Source organism: Sus scrofa, chromosome 7, assembly GCF_054392235.1.
Source record: "Sus scrofa isolate SSC_HxYL_T2T_F1_AM1 chromosome 7, Sscrofa_HxYL_maternal_Yorkshire_Landrace_v2.0, whole genome shotgun sequence".
NCBI lineage: Eukaryota > Metazoa > Chordata > Mammalia > Artiodactyla > Suidae > Sus > Sus scrofa.
The window spans coordinates 71403742-71431068 of NC_139389.1; the positions used below are offsets into that span (position 1 = coordinate 71403742).

The window sequence follows — 27327 nt, forward strand, 5'->3', positions numbered from 1 at the left end:
TCATTTTACCTAATCTTTGTGGAATTTTACATAGCTAACTGATTTTTCTTTTTTAAAGTTGTCTCTGCTGTTAATTTTCACCCCCTTCTCCATGTATGATCACTTTTTTTTTTACTGTCTTTGCTGGTTCCTCTTCTTTCCCTTTCCTTAAAAATACTTGTTCTGCAGGAGTTCGCGTCGTGGCTCAGTGGTTAGTGAATCTGACTAGGAACCATGAGGTTGCGGGTTCAATCCCTGGCCTTGCTCAGTGGGTTAAGGATTTAGCGTTGCTGTGAGCTGTGGTGTAGGTTGCAGACACGGCTTGAATCCTGCATTGCTGTGGCTCTGGTGTAGGCCGGCAGCAACAGCTCCGATTAGACCCCTAGCCTGGGAACCTCCATATGCCGCAGGAGTGGCTCAAGAAAAGGCAAAAAGACCAAAAAAACCAAAAAACCAAAAAACAAAAAACAAAAACCCAAAAACCAAAAAATGAAAAACAAAAAACTTGTTCTGCAGAATTCTAAGCCCTCCACCCATCCCCACTCTGTTATCTCCCTGTTCTCTGGCTTCAGTGTTATCCATGTGCAGATAACTCCCTCATCTAAATTTCCACTTCTTTCTGTCCCACAAACTCAAATTTCTAACCTATGCAATGAAAATAATGTAGAAATCAAGAATTCTGTTGTTTCTAATATTTTCAAAAATATAATCAAAGTAAATTTTGAAACTGCTATTAGACCCTCAGATACCATTTTCTCTTTGTTATAGAGCTGTGCTTATCCTTATTTTGAGTTCAGGCTTTCTCATTCATTCCTTTTGTTATCTTAAGTTGCAAATGGACTTCTCTGGATGTTTGGGTTGAGTGGATCCTATCTAATTGTCTAGTCAGTAATTACAAGTAAGACAAATAGTGTCTTTGTTAACACTTATTGAGTGGCTACTATGTGTAAATCACCTGACTTTACTTAAATCATCATTATTAATTTGTAATTTCTTTTTTTTTTGCTTTTGAGGGCCGCACCCTCAGCCCATGGAGGTTCCCAGGCCAGGGGTCAAATTGGAGCTGTAGCTGCTGGCCACAGCCACGGCCACAGCCACAGCCACGCCAGATCTGAGCCACGACTGTCACCTACACCACAGCTCACGGTATTGCTGCATCTTAACCCACTGAGTGAGGCCAGGAATGGAACCTGCATCCTCGTGGTTTCTAGTTGGTTTTGTTTCTGCTGTACCACAACAGGAACTCCTTAATTTGTAATTTCTTGAGGATGAGGAAAGTGAAGCTGAGAGAAATTAAGTAACTTGCTCAAAGCCAAACTCTTCTTGCTGTCGAAGCTGGTACTCCTACCCACGACCATTCCCTCCCTGCCTTGTGTTTAGAATGAGAAATCAGGTTAGCTGCCCCATATAGACAGAGCACTGCTTTCATAAGGCCTCTTTTTTTTTTCTTCTTCTCTTGAGTTAAATATTGTAGCTGCTCTGGGAATTTGAGTATTAATGAACAAACAGGGCCTGCCTTTGGAGGAACCAGTCATTTCTTGTTTTTGCCAGATCTTTAAATGTCAGCCACAGCACTGGTGTGAAATTCTCCATACTATCCAGCAGGAGGCTCTGTCAGCATCAGCAGGGCTACATCTTTTCTGCCACCCCCGACAGGCAGTTGACTGGGAATGAGCTGAGCTTCAGTCCTCAGGTAATTGTTTATTGAAGGCTTATGCAACCAGGTAAGACACTGAAGTGACTCACTGGAGTGAGAGCAACCCTAGAGCAGATTGGACAAAATTGTCTATGAAAAAGGAGGAAAGATAATTTGCATAAAATAGGTTTGTCTTGAGTCTTTTTGTTTATCTAGATCTGGTAACTTTAGGTTGGATGTGAGGGTGAATTTAGTTGACCGTCTGTAAAAACTAGAGTGGACAATTGTAGGGAGAAGATACGACTTTGGAGAAAGAATAATGAACTACATGTTTCAGTAGAATTGAATGACACCTAAAATAGAATTGTGGTGAAAAAAAGTTTGTGTGTGTGTATGTCTGTGTGAGAAAGAAAGAGAGAGAGATGACATGCTAATATCCTAATATTACTTGAACAGTTTTTTATGTTTATGGATCATCAAGTGTACCAAAATCAGAATAATGCAGTTATGGGAAACTGGTTTTAGTTCTCGTTGCTGTGGCTGCTTTTGTTATTATTGCAGTTATTATTTTTGAGGATGATTATAGAGGTAGAGTAAAATCCTTTGGAATAAATTACTGGTATGTCTCCAGAAATTCTGGAAAAAGCAGGGTTATTTTGGAACTGCCTTCTGGGGTAGTACATTTGGTTGGTTACTGTATCACCTTAACATAAGAGTCGAAGAACTGCATTCTGTACCTGTGTAGACCTATAGATGGTGCTGTCTTCCTATAATTTTTGTGATTTGCTTAAGAAAAAAAAAAAAAAAAAGGAAAGCTTTCTGCTGACAGAGTTAGATGTAGAAGTGAAGTGTCTTGACTTTTAATTAGATGTAAAACATTTGGAATAGGTGCCTTGCATAGATCATAGAGGATTGCAAGCTTGAAAAATATAGTAGACTGTATGTTTAGAGTTAATTTTTCCATTTAATTATAATTCTTAGCTATCTATGGAAAATAGATTGCTATATAGGAGTAAGGAGGTTGGAATAAACTATTTCTGTGGCTATAATACTTATTTTCTCTGTGGTGCTTTTGAATTTAGAGTTCTGGATCAAATAAAAATTGTTCATAAGCTTAACATAAATTAGTTGCTTGTAGGTCTTGGAGACTACTTTGTAAAAACAAAACTTCTAGATTCTATAACTTTGTTTTTCTAAATTCTCAGGATTAGAATGTGCATTAATGCTAATAGTAAATTATAAATTTCTATGAGCAGGATCTAGAGTGCCAAATGCATAGTTCTTTTTATCTATTTGAGTCTGCCACTCAAAATGCCATTTATTGTTTTAATATACCAGGCTTTAACATAATAAAGCGAGGGATATGCATGAAAAATATGTTTTTCTTAAACATAAGTTCTAAAAAGGGAATTATTTTTCTTAAGTTAATACATAACTGTGTTGTGAAGTTAGTGGGAAAATACCTTCCAGACAAAGATATCACCAAAAAAGAAAACTATCAGCCAATATCTTTGATGAATAGAGGCGCAAAAATTCTCAACAAAATTTTAGCCAATTGAATTCAACAACCTATCAAAAAGATTGTATACCATGACCAGGTGGGATTTATCCCAGGTTCACAAGGATGGTTCAACACACGCAAAATCAATCAACATCATACACCACATTAACAAAAGAAAAGTCAAAAACCATATGATCATCTCAATAGATGCAGAAAAAGCTTTGACAAAGTTCAACATCCATTCATGATAAAAACTCCCACCAAAGTGGGTATAGAGGGAACATTCCTTAACATAATTAAAGCCATTTATGACAAACCCACAGCAAATATAATTCTCAATGGAGAAAAATTGAAAGCCTTCCCACTAAAATCTGGAACAAGACAGGGATGCCCACTCTCACCACTGCTATTCAACATATTATTGGAAGTCCTAGCCACAGCAATTAGACAAACAAAAGAAATCAAAGGCATCCAAATAGTAAGAGAAGAGGTAAAACTGTCACTGTATGCAGATGACATAATACTTTATATAGAAAACCCTAAGGACTCAACCCAAAAACTACATGAACTGATCAACAAATTTAGCAAAGTAGCAGGATTTAAGATTAACATTCAGAAATCAGTCACATTTCTGTATGCTAACAAAATATTAGAAAATGAATACAGAAATATAATACCTTTTAAAATTGCACCCCAAAACATCAAATACCTGGGAATACACCTGACCAAGGAGGTAAAGGACTTATATGCTGAGAACTATTAAACGTTAATCAAGGAAATTAAAGAAGATGTAAAGAAATGGAAAGATAGTCCATGTTCCTGGGTTGGAAAAATTAATATTGCAAAAATGGCCATACTGCTCAAAGCAATCTACAGTTTCAGTGCAATCCCTATCAAATTACCTATGATATTTTTTACAGAATTGGAAAAAAACAATCCAAAAACTTATATGGAACCACAAAAGACCCAGAATCGCCAAAGCAATCCTGAGGAACAAAAACCAAGCAGGAGGCATAACTCTTCCGACTTCAAGCAATATTACAAAGCCACAGTCATCAAGACAGTGTGGTACTAGTACCAAAACAGACAAACAGACCAATGGAACAGAGTAGAGAACCCAGAAATAAACCCAGACACTTATGGTCAATTAATCTTTGACAAAGGAGGGAAGAACATAAAAGGGAAAAAGACAGTCTATTCAGCAAGTGTTGCTGGGAAACCTGGACAGCTGCATGCAAATCAATGAAACTAGAACACACCCTCACACCATGCACAAAAATAAACTCAAAATGTCTGAGAGACTTAAATATAAGACAAAACACCATCAAACTCCTGGAAGAGAACTTAGACAAAACATTCTCTGACGTCAATCTTATGAGTATTTTCTCCAGTCAGTCTCCTAAAGCAACAGAGACAAAAGCAAAAATAAACTAATGGGACCTAATTAAACTGTCAAGCTTCTGCACAGCAAAGGAAACCAAAAAGAGACCAAAAAGACAACTTACAGAATGGGAGAAAGTAGTTTCAAATGATGCAACTGACAAGGGCTTAATCTCTAGAATATATGAGCAACTCATACAACTCAACAGCAAAAAAGCCAATCAATCAATGGAAAAATGGGCAAAAGACCTGAATAGACATTTCTCCCAGGAAGATGCACAGATGGCCAACAAACACATGAAAAAAATGCTCCACATCCCTGATTATTAGAGAAATGCAAATCAAAACTACCGCGAGATGCTACCTCACCCCAGTCAGAATGGCCATCATTAATAAGTCCACAAAGAACAAGTGTTGGAGGGGTTGTGGAGAAAAGGGAACCCTCCTGCACTGTTGGTGGGAATGTAAGCTGGTACAGCCACTATGGAGAACATTATGGAGGTACCTTAGAAATCTAAACATAGAAGTACCATATGACTCAGCAATCCCACTCTTGGGCATATATCCGGACAAAACTTTCCTTAAAAAAGACATATGTTCATTGCAGCTCTATTCACAATAGCCAAGACGTGGAAACAACCGAAATGTCCATCAACAGACAATTGGGTTAGGAAGATGTGGTATATATACACAATGGAATATGACTCAGCCATAACAAAGAATGACATAATGCCTTTTGCAGCAACATGGATGGAACTAGACTCTCATACTGGGTGAAATAAGTCACAAAGAGAAAGACAAATACCATATGATATCACTCATATCTGGAATCTAATATAAGGCACAAATGAACCTTTCCACAGGAAAGAAAATCATGAACTTGGAGAACAGTCTTGCAGTTGCCCTGGGGGAGGGGGAGGGAGTGGGAGGGATTGGGAGCTTGGGGTTAACGGGTGCAAATTATTGCTCTTGGAATGGATTTACAATGAGATCCTGCTGTGTAGCACTGAGAACTATGTCTAGATACTTACATTGCAGCATGACAATGGGAGAAAAAATTATGTATACATGTATATGTAACTGGGTCCCTATGCTGTACAATGGGGAAAAAACCCCGAAAATACCTTAAGTCCTCGTTGCTGGTTCAAACTATAGCCACAAGATGGCAGTATAACTTTCCCATGTCTTAAAATATTTCTAAAATGATTACTAGATTAAATAAATTCTTTCTTAATAAGAAATGTGTACAGTTGTGAAATTTTAATGAAATTATGAATATTGAAAGTACTTAATATGAGACATATTAAAAACTAGCAATTTAAAAAATTTATTGGAGTATAGTTGATTTACAATGTTGTTTTAGTTTTAGGCGTATAGCAAAGTGAATCAGCCATACATATATACACATCTACTCTTTTTCAGATTCTTTTCCCACCTATATTATTATAAAATATCAGGCAGAGTTCTCTGTGTAGTAAGTAGGTCCTTGTTCATTATCCCTTCTCTGTATAGTAGTGTGTATGCATTTTTTTTTTTTATTGAGCAGTTTTCGTTGCATTAAGAACATATTTATTTTATATTCTTTTAGGTCGAAAGTAGGTATGTGATGATGTCAAAATTTTAAGACATATCACCAGCTTTCTTTTACAGAGCATTATAGTCTCATGTTTGCCTGATCATGAATCAGTAAGTGACTTTTTTCTATTTCCTTGATGTTTTCATGAGGACCTTCATTGGCCTGTATCTTCTGTTCTTTCAAGCACACATATGCTGGGTATTAGAAGGCCAGCAGAGAAGCAGAAAAGGGAGAGAGGAAAGAAAGAAAAGTAGAGGTAATGGCATCTGAGTTATTAAAAACAATGAAATAAAACAGTGGTAATGGTGTCTATGTGACTCTTGTCTGATTTATATGTCCCATAGTTTAAAACTGTATCATTTATCCATTCAGTATTGGGTATTTAAATAGCTGTTATCCAGTACTATCTGTATTTTTAATGTTTTCATTGGTATGTTTATATTTTATGTAGTATTATGTTTCACTCTACATGGATGCTTTTCACAATTACTTTAGTTTCTTTGATTTTTTTTTTGTAATTAATTTGAAAGATTACCCTGGATCTATTTCTTATATTTTATGTCTTGCAAAGAGTGAGCTCCTTTTAGGTGGAGACCAAGCCTTATTTACTTTGTATCTCGAGCCCTGGCACTGTGCTTAGTCTATAGTAGCCGCTTAATAAACCTATTTTTGTTCAAATGACGTTTGTCACAAAGCAGTACAATTCTCTTGGGGCCTATTTTGCTCATGTGCCCCTGCCTAAGTGTGGCAGAGCTAAAGAAAATACCTTTTAGGTTAGAAGTCAAGCACTTAGAATTTTTTCATAGCATCTTATTTTGCTAATAGTGGAGGGAATTTTCCTTATAGGAGTGATAATTTCTCAAAGCAGAACTGAAAATAAAACATTAATTAAAAAAATTTTTTTTGTGTGTGTGTGTGTTTTTTGGGCTGCATTCACAGCATTTGGAGATTCCCAGGCTAGGAGCTGAATTGGAGCTATGGCCAGTAGCCTATGCCATAGGCACAGCAAAGACAGATACAAGCCACAACTGCCACCTACACCACAACTCATGGCAACACTAGATCCTTAACCCACTGAGCGAGGCCAGGATCAAACCTGCTTCCTTATAGATTTGTTTCCGCTGAGCCATGATGGGAGCTCCAAAACTTTTATTTTTTGACTGAAGCTATCTAAATGAAAATGGTGTTATGCTAAACAATATGATTTGCTTTCTATAATGGGATACTTGATATATAATCAATATAATATGGGCAGTTATTGCTTGTATACAGCTATACACAGAAATATTTTATATTGTAAACTTGAAAAGGAAGTCTATCACTTTGTTATTTATATAAGATAGAAATAGATGGCAAGATTTTTTTGTGGGCAAGTTAAAAAAAAAGACTCAGTTACCATTTATAGGAAAAACATGTTATATATGTGTGTGTGTGTATATGTATATATATATATATGAGAAATGCTGTTACCATGTGTGAGAAATATAGAGTTTCACTCAATACCTTAAATGTAGGTCATGTTCCAAAAATTTGTAGTTTTAGGGTAAATTTTTGCAGTCAGGGTGTATTTCCTTCTAGAACAATGTTATGAAATTTGTAGGGGGAGTTCCCGTCGTGACACAGCGGAAACAAATCCGACTAAGATCCATGAGGATGTAGGATCAATCCCTGGCCTTGCTCAGTGAGTTAAGGATCCTGTGTTGCTGTGAGCTGTGGTGTAGGTCGCAGATGTGGCTCGGATCTGGTGTTGCTGTGGCTGTGGTATAGGCCAGCAGATATAGCTGCAATTCAATCCCTAGCCTGGGCACCTCCATATGCTGCTAGCGCAGCCCTAAAAAAGCCAAGAAAAATAAATTTGTAGGTGAGCCCCCAAAATCTTTTTTTTTTTTTTTTACCTGTAATAACTGAAATATCTCTACTAGGAGCCATGAACCCCAGGACATTTAGGACTCTTAAAGCCCAAGTATAGAGACCTTCTGAGGTTAACCTCCCTGGAGGTTTCAAGGGCTGTAAACTGTGGGCAGTGAGACTGAGTTGCTCAGATGTGGAGAGCCCCTGGTGACATCTAATTAGCAATGAGATAGGAATGTGTCCTCATCCAGAAGGGAAAGGGTGCCTGCAGGAGAATAAGGGCTCTTTGAATGTGGTTTTACATTCACAGAGGACCTTGTAAATTTAAACTTCTGGTCTTTCTTTCAAATATTTCTCTCAAAAGCTAGATATAAATTCATTGCTTTTGTCATTGCAATTGTGTGTTTCAGAAGCATTACTATGTGAAATGTAGGCATTTAAAATAAACTACATTTTAAAACTTAGTTGGCATTTCTTTGCTTTTTAATAAAGTAAATTGAGAGCCTCAAAAAATAGAAGGTCTTAAGTCTCTTTCAACCTTTGAGAAACTCTGATTTTTTTTTTTTTTTTTTTGGTCTCTTTTAGGGCCGTACCTGCAGCATATGGAGGTTTCCAGGCTAGGGGTTGAATCAGAGCTGTAGCTGCTGGCCTACATCACAGCTACAGCAATGTGGGATCCAAGCTGTGTCTGCGACCTACGCCACATTTCACAGCAACTCGGGATCCTTAACCTACTGAGCGGGGCCAGGATCAAACCTGCAACCTCATGGTTTCTAGTCAGATTCATTGCCACTGTGCCACGATGGAAACTTCAGAGAAACTCTGATCTTAAGGGACAAGGACAAATGAGTTCTAAAGGTTCTCTAATTGTTTCTGGAACATATTTGTGCAATGAAGAGATGAATGGACGGATTGGGGGTGGTGGTGGATGGATTTTGAATAGTCAGACAGCAGAGGTGGACCAAAGGTAGACCAAAGGGGAGTTGCAAACACGAAGCATCAAGGTTGGAGAAAATGAGGATTGTGGGTGGTCATTAGTATGTGTAGGTTGTGAGGAATTTAACTATTTCTGCATTGAAAATGTCTGCATTTTTTGGTTATGATTTGTGCAGTCTATATGAATTTACGTATCCTTACGTTTGAATAAGCAGAGAAATCACTTTTTTTTTTTTTTAATCTTTTTGCTATTTCTTGGGCCACTCCTGCGGCATATGGAGGTTCCCAGGCTAGGGGTCGAATCGGAGCTGTAGCCACTGGCCTACACCAGAGCCACAGCAACTCGGGATCTGAGCCTCGTCTGCAACCTACACCACAGCTCACGGCAACGCCGGATCGTTAACCCACTGAGCAAGGGCAGGGACCGAACCCGCAACCTCATGGTTCCTAGTCGGATTCGTTAACCACTGCGCCATGACGGGAACTCCAGAAATCACATTTTTAATATATATTTTATCAACATTGCATAGCTGGGAAAATAGGCATATATTAAATTAAAATGTCCTAGTTTATATATTTTATTGATCTTTAAGTAACATTGACAAGTTTTAAATGTAAGAAGTCATAATATTAATTATTAGATAAACTTTTTTTTTTTTGGGTCTTTTTTTCTTTTTTTTTTTTTTCTAGGACCGCACCTGCAGCATATGGAGGTTCCCAGGCTGGGGGTCTAATCGGAGCTGTAGCCACTAGCCTACGTCAGAGCCACAGAAACTCGGGATCGGAGCCTACACCACAGGTCATGGCAACTCAGGATCCTTAACCCACTGAGCGAGGCCAGGGCTCGAACCCACAAACTCATGGTTCATAGTTGGATTGGTTAACCACTGAGCCATGACAGGAACTCCCAATTGTCAGATAAACTTGATGTAAGACTATGACAGATATTAAAACATGCTTTTATTTTTCCCAGTCAACAATAAAGTTCCCTGAGGTTAAGAATCTTGGACTGATGGAGTTCCTGTTCCCTGGCCTTGCTCAGTGGGTTAAGGATCTTGAATGGCCATGAGCTGTGGTGTAGGTTACAGATGTGGCTCGGATCTGGCGTTGCTGTGACTGTGGCGTAGGCCAGTGGCTATAGCTCTGATTAGACCCCTAGCCTGGGAACCTCCATATGCTGTGGGTGTGGGCCTAAAAAGACAAAAAGACAAAAAAAAAAAAAAAATCTTGGGCTGTTAAGTGCCCTATTACATCCCCAGTGCCTAAAACAGAGATTCTGGCCCAGGATAGGTACTCAGCGAACATGGGTTGCATAGATAGATGACTGAATCAGTGTCAGTCCCGTTTATTTTGGTTTTCAATTTTGAACATTAATTAATTTGAAAAATTCTAAACTTTTCGCCAAGACTCTAGAGCATTTATTGCTTCTTAAATGACCTGAAGAGTTGATTAAGTTCCTGTCATGCCCAATACATGTCCCTAGTGGTGAGGAGAATCATTGCTGCCAAACTGAGACATTACCCTAGGAACCATGCATTGCCTAAGGTGCACTGTTCCATTTTATTCCTCACAGCTGCAAAGGAAGAAAACAGTAATCCAGAAGGGCTTAGTTTTCCTTCCCTGATTGCTTAATGTAGCAGTCAGTCCTAGGGAGACTTTAAACATAGGTACTACAAGTCCCATTGATCCTGCAGTTGGATATATGTCTTCCTGGAGTGGATGTAGATCTGTTTCTTGCCAATACCTGATTTCCCAGGAATGGTTATAAGACATGTAGACTCTCTGATTGTTGAGTTGTTGACTGTTTGGAGGATGGTTTATTTTGTCAAGTTCAAAAGCTGCTGTATGAGTTGCATTTTTTTTCCACGCAGTCTTTCTGCTTGTCCCTTGCTCCCTTAGGAACCCCCAGGTCACTCCCATATGTGTTGCATACACAGAGAGATGCATGTAGTCGTGTGTCAATGGACTTCTTCAGTAGGGTCAGAGCAACCTAGTCTTAATTGTCTCTTTGGGTCTGTTAAGTTTGTACCTTGGTGTCAGAAAGAGTTAACACATTCATGGGTGAGTGTTTGTATGTCTGTGTCTGAAATATGTGCATTGATCTACCTCATTTTTGTTATTGGATCTTTATTTTGGAATTATATCCTTTTCCAAAAATAGTTCCATAGATGGCAGATTTTTGAGTATACTGGGGGAACAAAGCCATAAATAAGTATAACTGAGACCAACAAAGAAGAAGAAAATAGGGTACCCTGTCAAGAGACATTCCTGTTTTAATAGTGAACTTTACCTTACAGAAAGAGTAGAGGTAACACCAGCAGATGGTGTCCTGTGGGGATTCTGATGTTTTACCACCTGCCATTAGATCCCATCTTGGACACTCACTATATGTGTTACTGTGGGCAGTCAGTTTAATGTGTCTGTGCTTCATCCAGAAAACATAGAGACACATTGCAATCTACTTCGTAAGGCTGTTAGAAGGATCAGATGTGTTGGTATGTGTAAAGTGCTTGTCACTTTGCCTGGTGCTTAGTAAGCACTCTAAGCATGGTTATTATTAATGGAGAGGGAACACATAAAAGAACTTTGGCATATTCCAAACATTTTAGAAAATCTTTAGGTACATGACATATGATATGCTGACTATAATTCTGTTCTACAACTTAGAATGTAAACCCGATTTTTCTTTTTACCTTTTAGAAACCTCATCTTGTTTTTGCTTCACTCAGCTGGCTGGTGATAGAGTTTTGTTTTGTTCTCAAACCTGGAAGTCATTAACATAATCCCATTTTTCATCAGATGATGTGGTCTTTTTATTCCCCAAATGGAGTCATTAGGTTGCTTCTGGAAATTTTCTTCCTGGTATTCCATAGTGGACCTGTAGGGATGGTTCTTAATTCATATCCCAGTGGTTATCCTGTCAAATAACTTGGATTATCCCCTTATCCCAAAACTTACTTTTTTTTTTAAAAGAAAGAAGGGCATTTATGCCCATTTTGTAGTTATTCTATTGTATTTACCATCCATAATAACTTTGGCGGTCTTAAAATTGTAATGTTTGGAGTACATTTTATCAAGCACTATTGGTCAAGGAATAAACACTTTGTCTTTAATGTCATTATTTCCATATCCCACCCAGTGATAAAGAGACCCCCGTGATGGACAACTTCTGATTTGTAGGTTAACTAGGTTCTGTTAGTCCTTTCCCAGGAGGTGAGGCAAAATTATTACCTAAGTTTATAAATAACCATCTTTCCTTTTTCTCCTTAGTTTCTGTATTTTTTTTTTTTTTGTCTTTTGTCTTTTTGCTGTTGTTGTTGTTGTTGTTGTTGCTATTTCTTTGGGCCGCTCCCGCGGCATATGGAGGTTCCCAGGCTAGGGGTCGAATCGGAGCGGTAGCCACCGGCCTACGCCAGAGCCAGAGCAACGCGGGATCCGAGCCGCGTTTGCAACCTACACCACAGCTCACGGCAACGCCGGATCGTTAACCCACTGAGCAAGGGCAGGGACCGAACCCGCAACCTCACGGTTCCTAGTCGGATTCGTTAACCACTGCGCCACGACGGGAACTCCCTAGTTTCTGTATTTTTACATCTCTCAACTCCAGGGTTTAGTGCTCTCCCTCAGGGCCTGTCCAGGGCTTCACGCTAAAGCCCCCCATGTTTTATGACTCTCATCTGACTTTTATTTTTTTTTTAATTTTTAATTTAATTTTATTTTTTAGGGCTACACCCGCGGCATATGAAGTCCCAGGCTAGGGGTCGAATAGGAGGTGTAGCTGCTGGTCTACACCACAGCCACAGCAATCTGGGATTTGAGCTGTGTCTGACTTACACCACAGTTCATGGCAATGCTGAATCCTTAACCCACTGAGCACGGCCAGGGATTGAACTTGTGTCCTCATGGATACTAGTCACATTCATTTCCACTGAGCCGTGATGGGAACTCCCTAATCTCACTTTTTAAATCTCTGATTTTATTCTAGGAAAATTTTATTCTAGTAGCTAAATTGATATATTTAATGAGTTGTACTTTTTTTCCTATGGGATAGGCTCTAAACTGTGCCTTTCCCCCCAAAGAATGTTTGAGTTACGGTAGGCCAATCAGGAAGGAAGTTTTGAGCCACCTATAAAATCAGCTCTCCCCATCTGCTTTGTCACCACAAATGTTGGAAAAAGCATCAAAGATGTCTTCTGTGGAACCCCAAATGTCTGATCCTTGATACTAATGGTGATGGAATTATCAGTCAAAAGCCTTCTCTTTTCATCCTGGTTTCTCCCAAACAAACAAAACACACACACAAACATATATGTCAAAATACTTTCTACCTGAGCTTTAAGCAGCTGTCCTATTATTTATACATTGACATTATTATATTTATGTGTATACAATCTACTTTTCAGAAATATTTTTGAATTAGTTCTCCCCAATGTCCATGAATTCATCCAGAAAACATTTCTTAAATTTCTTATGTGTACTAGGCCCTGTGATAACAGCTACCTGTGGCTGATCTGACTTTACCCATGAGGAATGTGCAGCATGGAAAGGCTGGTAACAGTTAACTGAATCCATTTGCCAGAAGGCGGGTGCTTCGTTCACCAAGCTTCACTAAAATTTGATATTTTGCTTTCGCAAGCTGGTTAGAAGCATTGCATTAAAATCCTGCCAAACTTTGTCCCTTTTTATCCAAATGTTTTTAACTTGAAAAAGGAATTTCAGTGTGTAAAACTTTCCATTATAAGGCCACCTGTAAATTTAAAACAGTCAAAACTGTTTTTTCAGCTGCCTTCAGCTCTGTTTCTCAACTGACTTATACTGACAGATAAAGATGGCTTTCCCCTGAGAAGGATTGTTTTGTTTGTGGTTATTCTGTCACTACCAGGAGGGACAGCTCCCCTGATCCATAGGGAATGCAGAGATGCAGTTTACAGACAGAATCATGCTGACTAGCAACTAAAAAATCATAGTCAAATAATGATTTCATTGTTCCTTCCTGTGTCCATGACAACTGAGAGGTATGCAGCTAGATCAAGACAGTGCCTCGGAGTAGTGTGTTTTTTCTGCCTCAAATACTACTATTTTGAAAAAGTTTGTAATTTTTTCTGACAATCAGGCTAAGGAGAAAAAGGGACATTTCCTATATCTTAATAGTTTTGCTATTTTTATATCCCTGTAGGTAATTCTTCTGTGTTTGTGTTTATTCTTCTGTGTAACACTCTTCACTTCTGTTCACTAGCATTCTGACTTGCCCTTTAGTGCAAGCAGGCTAAGCACTTTATGTGCATTATCTCATTTAACTCCCAACAAAGATATGTTATTTGTGTTTATTTAAGTTTTGGGGAAAACTCTAGCAACAGAATACATGTTTTTATATCTCATGCTGAAGCAACAGTCTTAGACATCTATTACAGTATTAAACCCTTTCGAAATGGGAAGGCTAATATCCATGATAAACTCAATTGTATATTTAAATAAGAAAGCCCGAGTTTCTTCCTGGTAATCCAACCAAGACATTAATTATTAAGTTTTCAACATCTTATAAAGTTAAAATGATGTAATAAAACATATTTTCTGAAGGCATTTCTTAGCCTACAGTTTTTTAACTGTACTTCCAAAGTGAATTTGTCTGTATTTTGACATATCACATTAGTTTGGTAAAGAAATTATTTCAACTTTAATCTTCAAAAGAATTTATTTTTTTAAGGGCCACACCTGCAGCATATGGAGATTTCCAGGCTCAGAATCGAATTGGAACTGTAGTGGCTGTCCTACACCACAGCCACAGCAAAGCCAGATCTCAGCTGTGTCTACGACCTACATTACAGCTCACGGCAATGCTGACTCCTTAACCCACTGAGTGAGACCAGGGATCGAACCTGGATCCTCATGAATACTAGTCAGATTAATTTCCGATGAGCCACGATGGGAACTCCCAAAAGAATATTTTTAATAGATACTTTTTCTTACATTCAATATCTGTTTTTCTGTATATATAATTCTAACCTACATATATTGTTGAGAGTCATCATAATAATTATATTTGCTTAACTACTGCTAGTTTGGGGGACATTTTTATTTATATGTTCTCATTCACTTCTCATAACACATTAGTGGGGGCACAGGTCAAGAATTAGTCTCATTTAATAGGTGGGAAAACTAAGACAGTTTATTAGTAGGCTGTTTAGCTGAACCAGGGCAAAAATTCTTGGTTTTTAGACAGATGTTCCTTTCTTTAACTAAATTCATGCATTTAGCAAGCATTATTAAGCTGTAGGTATGTGTCTAATGCAGCTCTAGGCAGCGGGCATCCAAGATGGGTAAGACACTCGTCTCGCCTCTTAGGAGTTCTATATGCAGCATCATGAATGCATTTTAAAGTTCTTTGCTTTTTGCTTCCAAGGCGGAATACATGACCTGAAATTACCATGGCTAAGGCACTCAGCTCTTCTGAGACATAGGCAGGAAGAAGAAAAGAATTTTGATAGTTCTGAAATCCATAATTACCACCTTCTACAGTTAAATTTTGTGACAGCCTCTTAGACGCAAGATCAGCCTAGACAATGATGTCCCTTGTGGCTGAATTTTCTGGTGATTTCTGCTACATTAGCGAATGCTGTAGTGTTTTTCTAAGAATGTATTATTGTAGTGATGCTTTAATTTGCTTTTTTCCAGCTTTTCAACTGCTAACTTTCATTTTAGTTTGGCCAGAAACTGTTTTGAAGTTTGAGCATTTTGGTTTAATGCTAATTCATCTCAAGTATTTAGCCATTTTTTGAAATAATCCTGTTGCTGAACTGAAATACTCTGATTTACTAGATACAAATTCTAGAGCAAGGTGTAAAGTTTGTTTTAATTAAACTTTCTTTAAAATGCATCCTTTTTTTTTTTTTTTTGCTAATTGTAAAGACTTGAAGGGAAGTTATTGCCTTTGCTGTCTTTTGTAATTAGCCATATTCGTTTTATTTTAAAGCATAAAACACGAGTCACTTAAATGGATAGAGCTATTTTACTCCTTGTTGAGGACTTATAGTTGTCCTAAAGGAAGAAAAGTTCAGAATGAATATTATTAGTTTTTCAGTTACTGAGTGGAAACATTTTATATCTTGAAAATTTTCTTTGAATATTTTGCAATTAACAATATATAAAGAGATAAAAGAATAGTGTATAATATTGAAAAGTTAAAATAAGAGTATTGTTAAGCAGCAAATAAATGAAATATACCTCTTACTCTTATATGAAACTTTTTTAGCTTAATGTCAATAAAGTTTAAATTAGTTCAGACTTTTCTTATTAGAATAAATGTTTCCTTTTAAAATGCATGATAATCATAATCAAGACAAAATTTGTCCTGTTATTTATTTTCAAAATGATTGTACATGTTTAGCAGACTTTTGATTTAAATCCCCAGTGATATATTGGAGACAGATGTTTGGATGACCTCATGTTTAAAGTAATGTTATATTTGGACACAAGATTAAATTTTCCTTAAAATCTTTCCTTATAAGTTAAACTGTGTGGTAGTACACAAAAACTAATCAATGATTTTCAGTGGATTAATGCAATTCCTGTATTTTAAATGAAATTTTGTATCTTTTATGGAATTCCACGTAGTACAAAAGGGCTGATTATGAAACAGCTGTTTACAAATGAAAATATTGTTTTTGGCTGGTCAGCTAAATGGGAAACAGATTTGAAAAGTTCCATGAATTTGAATGTAAATTTACCATATCATTTATACGGAACCAAAGAACATTGGTAAAAGACTGCAACATAGTTTACCAAAAAAAAAAAAAAAAAAAAAAAAACAGTTGAATACTGTTTTGTAGGATATAATATAAACATTTAAAATAGTTTTTTCCTTTTTCAAAATCAAAATTATATTGATTCTTTATGCAAATCAATGTAACTATAATAGGTGGCTAGTATATTGGGAAGGTTTTTAAGGAACTCAGAAACAGTATTTAACATTTCAGTGAAGAGAAAGTAGTAGAGGGAACTGTTAGAAATATATAGGCAGTTTAGTAGAACAAAAAAGATAAAAGAGATTGTCCAAATACTATACATTAATGTATGTGACAAATGTATTTAAGGAGGAGCTGTAGAGTATAAGCATATTGTCATTTTCATCAGCAGCTAGAATGTTATCCTGGAAATCATATTGTTTTGGAAATTATGTGTTTTTTGGCCTTTTTATGGGCACATCTGTGGAAGTTCCTGGGCTAGGGAACAAATTGGAACTGAACCTGAGGCCTACGCCACAGCCACAGCAACATGCCAGAATCCCAGCCACCTCTGTGACCTATGCCGCAGCTTGAGGCAACATCGACTCCTTAAGCCAGTGAGCAAGGCCAGGGATCGAACCTGCATCCTTTTGGACACTATGTCGGGTTCTTAACCTGCTGAGCCACAGTGGGAACTATGGAAATTATAATTTAAAAGACATGGTTTGCAGTGAAAACTTTCACATTTCCCCTCAAAAAAATTGTTTTTTGGCTGTCTCAATAGCATGTGGAAGTTCTTGGGCCAGGGATCAAACCTGCACCACACAGTGACAACCCCACATCCTTAACCTGCTGTGCCACAAGAGAACTCCTCCCCTCAAATTTTAAACAATAATTAAGAATTATTTATTTTGGAAATTATTTTGTGTACAATTAAATAAGATTTAAAGGCCTTATCATTTGAATTTTGAATATGACTCCTTTGAATGCCAAAGTATATAATTTACTTGAGGTAGTTCGTGAGTTAAACCTTCTAGAACTATTGTTTGTTTCTTTTTCTTTTTCTTTACTTCTTCTGTTGTCTTTCTGCTTGTCTCAGTTTTGTGATATTGAGATCATGTTTCTTCGGTAGCTTTTTAAAAAACATATGGAGATAGAACTACCATATGACCCAGTAATTCCACTCTTGAGCATATATGTGGACAAAACTTTCCTTGATATATGCACCCATATGCTCATTGCAGCACTATTCATAATAGTCAAGACATGGAAAAAAACCTAAATGTCCATCAACGGATGAATGGATTAAGAAGGTGTGGTGCATATATACAATGGAATACTACTAAGCCATAAAAAGAACAAAATAATGCCATTTGCAGCAACATGGATGGAACTAGAGATTCTCATACTGAGTGAAGTAAGTCGGAAAGAGAAAGACAATATCATATGATAACACATATCTGGAATCTAATATATGGCACACATGAACCTTTCCATAGAAATGAAACTCATGGACATGGAGAACAGACTTGTGGTTGCCAAAGGGGAGGTGGAGGGAGTGGAATGGACTGGGAGTCTGGGGTTAATAGATGCGAACTATTGCATGTGCAGTAGATAAGCAATGAGATCCTGCTGTATAGCACAGGGAACTGTATCTAGTTACTTATGATGAAACATGATGGAGGATAACATGAGAAAAATAATGTATATATGTTTGTGACTGGGTCTCTTTGCTGTACTGTGGAAATTGACAGAACACTGTAAACCAACCATAATGAAAAAATAAAAATCATTTAAAAATTAAAACAAATAAATAAATAAAACCTCAGAAACTAAAAAAAAAAATCACATGGAGAATAAATGCCTTGTTTGGCAGTAGGATGTTACATCTGGTTCTGTTGTCACTATAACAGAATGGCTGTTAATCTCCTAAGTGGCTGATAATCATTTGAGAAAAGCATGTGTAATATATGCAAACTATTTTAAGAAATAAGTTTTGGGGAAAAATGAAGACAAGAAGAATCTAGGCAGGCAAGCAGCATAAGTAAAATAACTTAAAATTAATAGTGATAGTATAGTAATGTCAATGGAAAAGTAATGGAGAACCCATCTTTAATATACCTGAATCATTGTCTACGTATTGTATTGAGTGTCAGTAGTTAATGAATACCTGTCAGGTGAATTCACTGACATACTGACATGCTAAATAGTAGTAGACTGTTACATTTTAAAGAGGGATCAATGCCTGTGGATGTGTCCTTTGTTTTTGAGAATAGCTGATATATAATCGCCACTTCCTACATAAGGCAGGCTTCATGGTAGTGATTGCTTATATCACATCATCCCATCCTTTTTGGCTTTACTTGAGATTCTGTAATGTAGTGTTGTAAAAAAAAATCAGGAAGCTGGCACAAATGAAGATGCATTTGAGAGCCACTAAAGGAGGTTTGGTTACTGACTTATATTTCAGCCTAATGTATTTACATACTGACATAAAAAGAACATTTTTAAGAAAATCAGCTGATGTCTGTGCCTCTGACAAGGAACTAAAATTGGGACTATTGCATATGGGCAAAATTAAATTTTGGAAAGAAATGTGAATTTAAGAGATGAATAAATAGTAATACTTAAATGTAACATTTTAACATCAGTATTTAAAAATTCATGCCATATTGATTTTGCCAAATGCATAATATCAGGTATCCACCATTAAAGAATTATCCAGGTAGTCTCACTGTCCTAAAAATCACTTGTGTTCTGCCTCTTTATCCTCCCCTCACAACTCCCAACAGCCATGACTTTTTTGTCTCTATAGTTTTTCCTTTACCAGAATGTCATGTAGTTGGAATCATACAGTATGTAGCCTTTTTAGACTGGTTTCTTTCACTAAGCATTATGCTAGTGGTAGGAGAGGCAAAAATATGTTTTCTGGATTCATACAGTTGCATTAAAGTATCTTCATGTCTTTTCATGGCTGGATAACATTCCATTATATGAGATAAACCATAATTTGTCAGTTTACTTATTGAAGGACATCTTGCTTGCTTTGAGGTTTTGACAGTTATGCATAAAACTGCCATAAATATTTGTGTGCAGATATTTGTGTGGACATAAGTTTTCAACTCATTTGGTGATTACCTAGGAGTGTGATAGTTGAATCATTGAAATATTTCTAAATGAACTTAACTGTAAAAGTATCTCCAATATATAAGAAAAATCTATATCTTGTAAAAATTTATTATTTTATTATTCTTTTATTGAAGTATAGTTGATTTGCAATGTTTCAGGTATACAACGAAGTGATTCAGTTACACACACAGACACGTATATTTCTTTTACAGATTCTTTTCTTTCTTTTTTTTTTTTTTGTCTTTTGTTTTTTTAGGGCTGCGCCCGCAGTATATGGAGGTTCCCAGACCAGGGGTCTAATCGGAGCTACAGCTGCTGGCTATGCCAGAGCCACAGCAACGTGAGATCCGAGCCATGTCTGCGATCAACACCACAGCTCACGGCAACGCCAGATCCTTAACCCACTGAGTGAGGCCAGGGATCCAACCTGCAACTTCATGGTTCCTAGTCAGATTTGTTTCCACAGCATCATGATGGGAACTCCACAGATTCTTTTCTTTTAAAGGTTATTACAAGATGTGGAATATTGTTCCCTGTTCTGAACAGTAGGTCCTTGTTATTTATCTATTTTGTATAGCCTAGTGTCTATCTGTTAATCCCAAATTCACAGTTTATCTACCCCTCTACTTTGGTAAACATAACTTTGTTTCCTGTATCCATGAGTCTATTTCTGTTTTGTAAATAAGTTCATTTGTATCAAATTTTTTTTTTTTTTTTTTTTTTTTTTTTTTTTTAGGGCCACATCTGTGGCATATGGAGGTTCCCAGGATAGGGGTTCAATCGGAGCTACAGCTGCTTGCCTACACCACAGCCACAGCAGCACAGTATCCGAGCCATGTCTGTGACCTACATCACAGCTCATGGCAATGCCAGATCCTTAATCCATTGATCGAGGCCAGGGATTGAACCCTCAACTTCATGGTTCCTTGTTGGATTCATATCTGCTGTGCCATGATGGGAACTCATTTGTATCACTTTTTTTTTTTTTGTCTTTTTGCTATTTCTTGGGCTGCTCCCGCTGCATATGGAGGTTCCCAGGCTAGGGGTCCAATCGGAGCTGCAGCCGCTGGCCTACGCCAGAGCCATGGCAATGCAGGATCCGAGCCACGTCTGTGGCCTGCACCACAGCTCATGGCAATGCTGGATCCTTAACCCACTGAGCAAGGCCAGGGATTGAACCCGAAACCTCATGGTTCCTAGTCGGATTCGTTAATCACTCACTGAGCCACGACGGGAACTCCTCATTTGTATCATTTTTAAAGATTCCACATATACATGATATCATATATTTGTCTTCAAATATATGAAGACAGTATGGTAATCTCTATGTTGCTGCAAATTGCATTATTTCTTTCTTTTTATGGTTGAGTAATATTCCGGTAATACTGTATATGTATTGTATAATCTATTGATGGACATTTATGTTATTTCCATGTCTTAGCTATTATAAGTAGTGCTTCTATGAACATTGAGGAAGAAGATTCATGTCTTTAGCTAGTGGTAGGAGAGGCAAAAGTATGTTTTTTGGATTCATACAGTTGAATTCTGGATAAATGAATATTCACTTTCTATTTCTTCCTGCATGGTATTCATAAGCAGGGAAGGCTATTCAAATCCATGTTTCTTTATTTTTTAGATATTTCAAGGTGAGATAAACTCATAATTTGATAAAATCATTATAAATAAGGGTTGAGGATGGGTCACTTCAAAGACATTTGTAAACATAGCACATAAAAGATGGCTACAAGTATACATTTAGGGGATTGGAGTACCTTGCTAGCTTCCTGAAGGTCTGTTTGTAAGATAGTTGTAATAGAATTTGGTTCTGTGTTAGCTATCATTCAAAACCTTTGGTTAGATGTATATCCTTCTCCTTCCCCTGGACAACCAAGAACTTTTTAAGCTAAGGCAGATAATATCAATACAGATACTCAAGAAGGACTAGTCACTAAACTATCACAACTATGTAAATGATGTAACAATAGTTATTATCATAATGCCTAAAATTTATTGAGTACTTACTTTTTTTTTTTTTTTTTTTTTTTTTTTGTCTTTTTGCTATTTCTTGGGCCGCTCCCGCGGCATATGGAGGTTCCCAGGCTAGGGGTCCAATCGGAGCTGTAGCCACCGGCCTACACCAGAGCCACAGCAACGCAGGATCTGAGCCGTGTCTGTAACCTACACCACAGCTCACGGCAACGCCGGATCGTTAACCCACTGAGCAAGGGCAGGGACCGAACCCGCAACCTCATGGTTCCTAGTCGGATTCGTTAACCACTGCGCCACGACGGGAACTCCTATTGAGTACTTACTATGTGCCAGGTACTGTTCTGAGACTAGAGCACAACCAGGTTTTGAGGGACCTGTCAGCAACTTTGTTTTAATAAGGAAACTGAGGGAGAGAGAAAGTAGAGTCCCTCTTGCTCGTGTTATAGGTGGCAGCACTGGAATTCAAATCCAGATTGTCTGGCTCTAGAGCTCTCACTCAAAAGCATGAAACATTACTATTTTGCCTATTAAACTAAATGATTAAATTATCTGCAGAAAGAGCTATACCTTTTTGGATCAATGATGAGGATGCTATAAGATTCAAACTTAGAGAAGACTTTCAAGTGGGATGGAGGAGTTCCAATAAAAATGATGTTGAGTAAATTTACCAAGGGAAAAAGGTCAGGGATTGTGGAAGAGATGTAAAATATTAACTTGATTATGAATCTCCCTTTCAAGGGAATTATCTGGTAACTCTCTGTGTTTATATATATATTTTCTGGAATATTTAGTTTTCAAGTTCAGAACATTAAACCTAAAGAGTCCATGTACACAGGTGGAAGAAGTTCTGAATGTCAAGATACTTGGTTTTTAGTATTTTTCTATTGAGGACCTCAGGAATTATTTTAACTAATGGCTCTCTTACTTCTAGCATTAAGTTTGAAAATTTAAAACTTGAACTTTTTTTCACATTTTTTCACATAAATTAAGGTTGGATTTGATATGAAAAGACCCATCACAGGGAATAAAGCTTACTTCATCTTTTAATTTTTCTAGTACTACCTATGAAATACCAACCTGCCAAGCATGAGGACCCTGGGTTATTTTGATTCTTATTTTGCTTTATATACCCCTCATTCAAACAGTCTCTAATCCCTCTAACCTACCTCCTTTTCTCTATTTTGATAACTTTTGTTTTTTTGTGTGTTTGTGGGAGAAGGTAAGTGCCATATCTTACTCCTTTGCCATGTTGATTCCTCTCTGATAACCATTATTTTGATTTCTAGTAGTTTCTTGACTAGATGACCTCAGTAATTATTTAACTTCTTTGGTCAAATTTCTCAGTTCTTAGTTTAATAAATATTAAGTGTATTGAGTGTCTCCCAGGTGCTAGGTGCTTGGATGTGAGGAGACAACATGGAATAAAGTGGGTCCTGGCCCTGGAGGAGCCCACCAGTATTGTAAGACCCAAAAGAGGGAGCCAGGAACAGTTTTACTGAGAAAGTAAATAATTGTGTTGGGTTCTGAAGGGTGAATATAAGTTTTCTGAGTGAACAAGTACATTTTAGGATGAAGAAGTAGCAGTTGCACTGACATGGAAACTTAAAGAATTAATTGGACTTAATGGTGGATTGGAATGGGAAATTGAGTTATAATTCACATTTATAAACTGACGTGTGGTGGTGTTAAGCATGTCAGGGAGTATCAGAAGAGAAAGTTTGTAATAGTGAGCTATGTTTTCTATCCGTGAGGTTTGAATTATTCAGAGGTGTTGGAAAATATATGGATTGTGAAGTTTTGAGGGTCATCAGCATATTTATTAGTGATTCTCACATTGTGTGTGTGTTCAGGTAGGGTGTGTGTATCAGGATCACCTGAAGGGTTTAAAAGTACATCTCTATCTGAGATACCTAGACACTCTCCTCTCCACACCCTCTGCAGCCCTATTAAGCATCACAGCTGTTAGAGAAGCCAGAAGGGCATTCAGAACCCTGAAAAACATCAGGGTAAGTGGAGGAGGAAAGAAGTGGAGAAGGAGGAGGCAGCGGCTGCATTAAGAGTTTGCAGAATGAGGGAGTTCCTGTTGTGGCTCAGTAGAAACAAACCCAACTAGTATTATCCATGAGGATGCGGTTTGATCCCTGGCTTTGCTCAGTGGGTTAAAGGATCCAACGTTGCCACAAGATGAGGTATAGGTTGCAGATGTGGCTCACATCTGACATTGCTGTGGCTGTGTTGTAGGCCAGCAGGTGCAGCTCCAATTCGACCCCTACCCTGGGAACTTCCTTTTGCTGAGGGTACAGCCCTAAAACAAAAAGAAATAAAAAAGACTGTAAGTCTCATAGCGTTGCTGTGAAGGTTATATGAGTTAATGCAAATAATGTGCCTGACTCAGTTATTTTTATGTGTTGAAACTAAAAGCATTGGCAGTATAGTATTGTCTTAAGTACCCTTAGCATGTTTCAAAGTACATCACTAGCAACAAAACATCTTTAATATCTCCATCATTCTAGGTGGGGAAGAGAGTATAAGGGCTATTCTGGAATAAAGAAATTGTGATTTTCCCCTTCAAAAAAATCACAGATCATAGATACAGATAACAACAACTCAGGTGAATGAAGCAGATCTTCCTAAGCCTAGGTGGAGACTCCAAAAGAAACAAAAATGAATTGTCTTTTGTTACCCTGGAGTGGAAGCTGTCGGAGGTTTTGGGAGCCATTGATCTAACCTGGTCTCTCAATATGACCCTGTGACCTTTGGCTTCTGGTAAAGCATGCTAGTTCCTCCTAATCACAGGACCTTTTGACTCATTCGCATGTTTTTTCTTCTTCTTTTTTTTTAAAGGTTCGCATCTGTGTCGTATGGAAGTTTCTAGGCTAGGGGTCATATCAGAGCTGTAGCTGCTGGTTTACACCATGGCCATGAAAATGCTAGATTTGAGACACATCTGTAACCTACGCTTGTGGCAACGCCAGATCCTTAACCTGCAAAGTGAGGCCAGAGATTGAACCTGCATCCTCATAAATACTAGTTGGGTTCTTAACCTGCTGAACCACAACAAGGACTATTCATGTTTCTCTTCTTGATGTTATTCTTACCTTGAAATGGCTTTTCAGTAGGCTATCAACCTAAGTTCTGGTCTAAGCAGTAGTTTTCATCCTTGGCTTCCCGTTAGAATCGTCTAATCATCTGGAGAGTTAAAACCCAATAACAACAACAACAACAACAACAACAAAACTATGGACGGGTTACTCCCCAGACAAATTAAATCAGAGTCTCTGGAGGTGAAACTGAAGCATCACTGCTTTTAAAAATTCCCCAGGTGATTCCATTGAGCAGCCAAGGTTAAGATCATTGCTCCAAACTAGTTGAATATTTTGGGAGGTCTTTTTTTTTCTTTTTCTTTTTTTAAATTTTATGGCTGCACCCACAACATGTGGAGGTTCCTGGGCCAAGGATTGAATCTGAGCCTTAGCAGAGGCCTGTGCCACAGCTGTAGCAATGCTGTATACTTAACCCGCTGCTACAGTGAGAACTCCTTGGAGGTCTTTGATTAAAGTGATCTAAAGGGTTAATGTTTCTTGCTTTAGCACTTATAATCTTGCTGTGAATCAGAGACTTGCTGATATGTTACTTATAGGAAAAAAAGTCAGTCATTTTTATTTCACTGTGGGCATAGTACTGGCTAGTGTGGGCAGTGCTATGCATCAATGAGGTCTTCTGCATATGGCTGCTGGCTGACAACAGCATTGATTAGTATCAAAAAGTCAAACATAAAACATCTTGTTGAGTATGCACCAATGAACTTGGACCGATTCCATACCAGAATGTTCACAAAGGGACCTCATAAGATGAAATGTCACCACAACATGTGTCTGACTCAATGACATGCCCTAGTGTTACATTAAACAAATTCCTTTTGTTGCTTCTTTCATAGAAACCCACAAAGATTCCGAGGTTAGTCTGTATGACTCTCTGTTGAGGGAGGGGAATTAACTTCTTCACATTTAAAAAAAAATTGTATAACATATGCACATAAAAGTATACAGATTTTAAGTATAGAACTTGACAAATCATTAAAAGTGTACAAACTTATATAGCCAGCAGCCCAGTCAAGAAATAGAATATTACCAGCAACCCAGAACCCCCCCTTGCTCCTTCCTCCAGTTATTAACTTCTCCTTCCCCCATGATGGTAGATGCCTTCAAACTTCTTTTTCAATGAGGTGTGTTTTGCTTGCCCATTAGGAGAACCCTTTTACAATCTGGCCAAAGCCAGCAGCTTTTTTTCTGTGATTATTTTCCCCATCTGTTTAGAATTCACATCCACATTGTATTATTGCCTCATCTAATCAACTGAGAGAATGTCTCAAGAGTATGTGCTCCATAAACTACTTAATTTTCTGAAATATCCACTGCCAGGGGCTTAATGAGAAACCACCAAATCTTCTTTGGCTATGTTTCTCTCAGGACTCGTGTTTCTCAAAAGAACCATTCTGTGTACATGAGCTGCTGTGAATTAAAAAAATAAATTCCTTTAATTTTTGCTTAGGTCAGAGTTCCTATCATATTTGTAGTTGTAGTAATGCACTTTATTTTTCTCTAGATTTATGTTAAGCAACATAACATGCTGCATATGCTTGTTATAAGTAGAAAAGTTAAAAGCAATCAGAGGATAGATCCACCTTACATGGTAATACAGAGCAAACATGTCTTGTTGCTGTCTCAGGAGCTATGTCATGCTCTCTCTGTGGACTCACATTGCAGATAAGACTCAAAACTTATTTTGAGAGCTACATGTAGGCACATATGGAGTATTGATGGTCTGTCTTCTGGGTGGACTGTTTTGATCACCCTTATTTTTTTTTAAGTTTTATTGAAGTATAGTTGATTTACAAGGCTGTATGATCACTCTTATGTAACATGTATTTAATACAATGTTCTATCTCAGTGATAGAATATGGGACTTGGGAAAATGCATAGCTTTCCTCTATCCAGGATCAGTCCTTTTATTATCTTGAGGGCTTATTATGGTTTTGAAAAATGCAGGATATTTGCTAGTGTAAATGTACTTTATAGTCACTTAGGAACAATCCTGAAAGGAACACTGGGAATGTCTGGGTCATGGCTGAAGGGGAAGCATCATGTTTTCCATCTTCTCACCCAACTGTGTTCTAATCCAGACAAATGGAACTGCATAGATAACTCTTGCCAACAGAAAAGTCAGGACAATAGCATCTCCAAACTAGATGGTGATCTGCCACTGTGCATAATAAATGCCAGTTTTTGGGTTTCTCTAGGTAATAAATCCAAGAAAGTGATATTTATGGGACTGTGGAGTATAGCTGTCATTGTATGAATCTTATGAAGTCAGTGCTGAATGAGAAGCCAGGGCTTTCTTGAAATAGAAGCAGTGGCTGTAGTGGTTCTCTACTCTATCACACACATCCTTCTAGACCAAGCACTTTTTAGATCTTCCTGTGTTGATGGAAATGTTCTATATCCGTGCCATCCAATATAGTCACAACTGTCCACAAGTGACTGTTGAGCACTTGGAATGTGGCCAGTTAGAGTGAAGAAATTAATTTTTAATTTTATTTAATTATTATTAATTAAAATGTAAATGGTTA

General features: G+C 37.6%; 1 protein-coding gene across 13 annotated transcripts in view; it reads left to right on the top strand.

Moving 5' to 3' along the window:
- The window catches only part of SLC25A21 (solute carrier family 25 member 21), a 513478-nt gene that overhangs the window by 8864 nt on the left and 477287 nt on the right, over positions 1 to 27327 (top strand). For 3 of the 13 annotated variants that reach the window (XM_084968942.1, XM_021099143.2, XM_084968939.1), the window contains exon 2: positions 1531 to 1672. The exons of the other annotated variants lie outside the window; for them this stretch is intronic. The gene's annotated coding sequence lies outside the window, so the exon portion shown is untranslated. The remainder of the gene's footprint in view (positions 1 to 1530; positions 1673 to 27327) is intronic. 13 annotated transcript variants of the gene reach the window in all.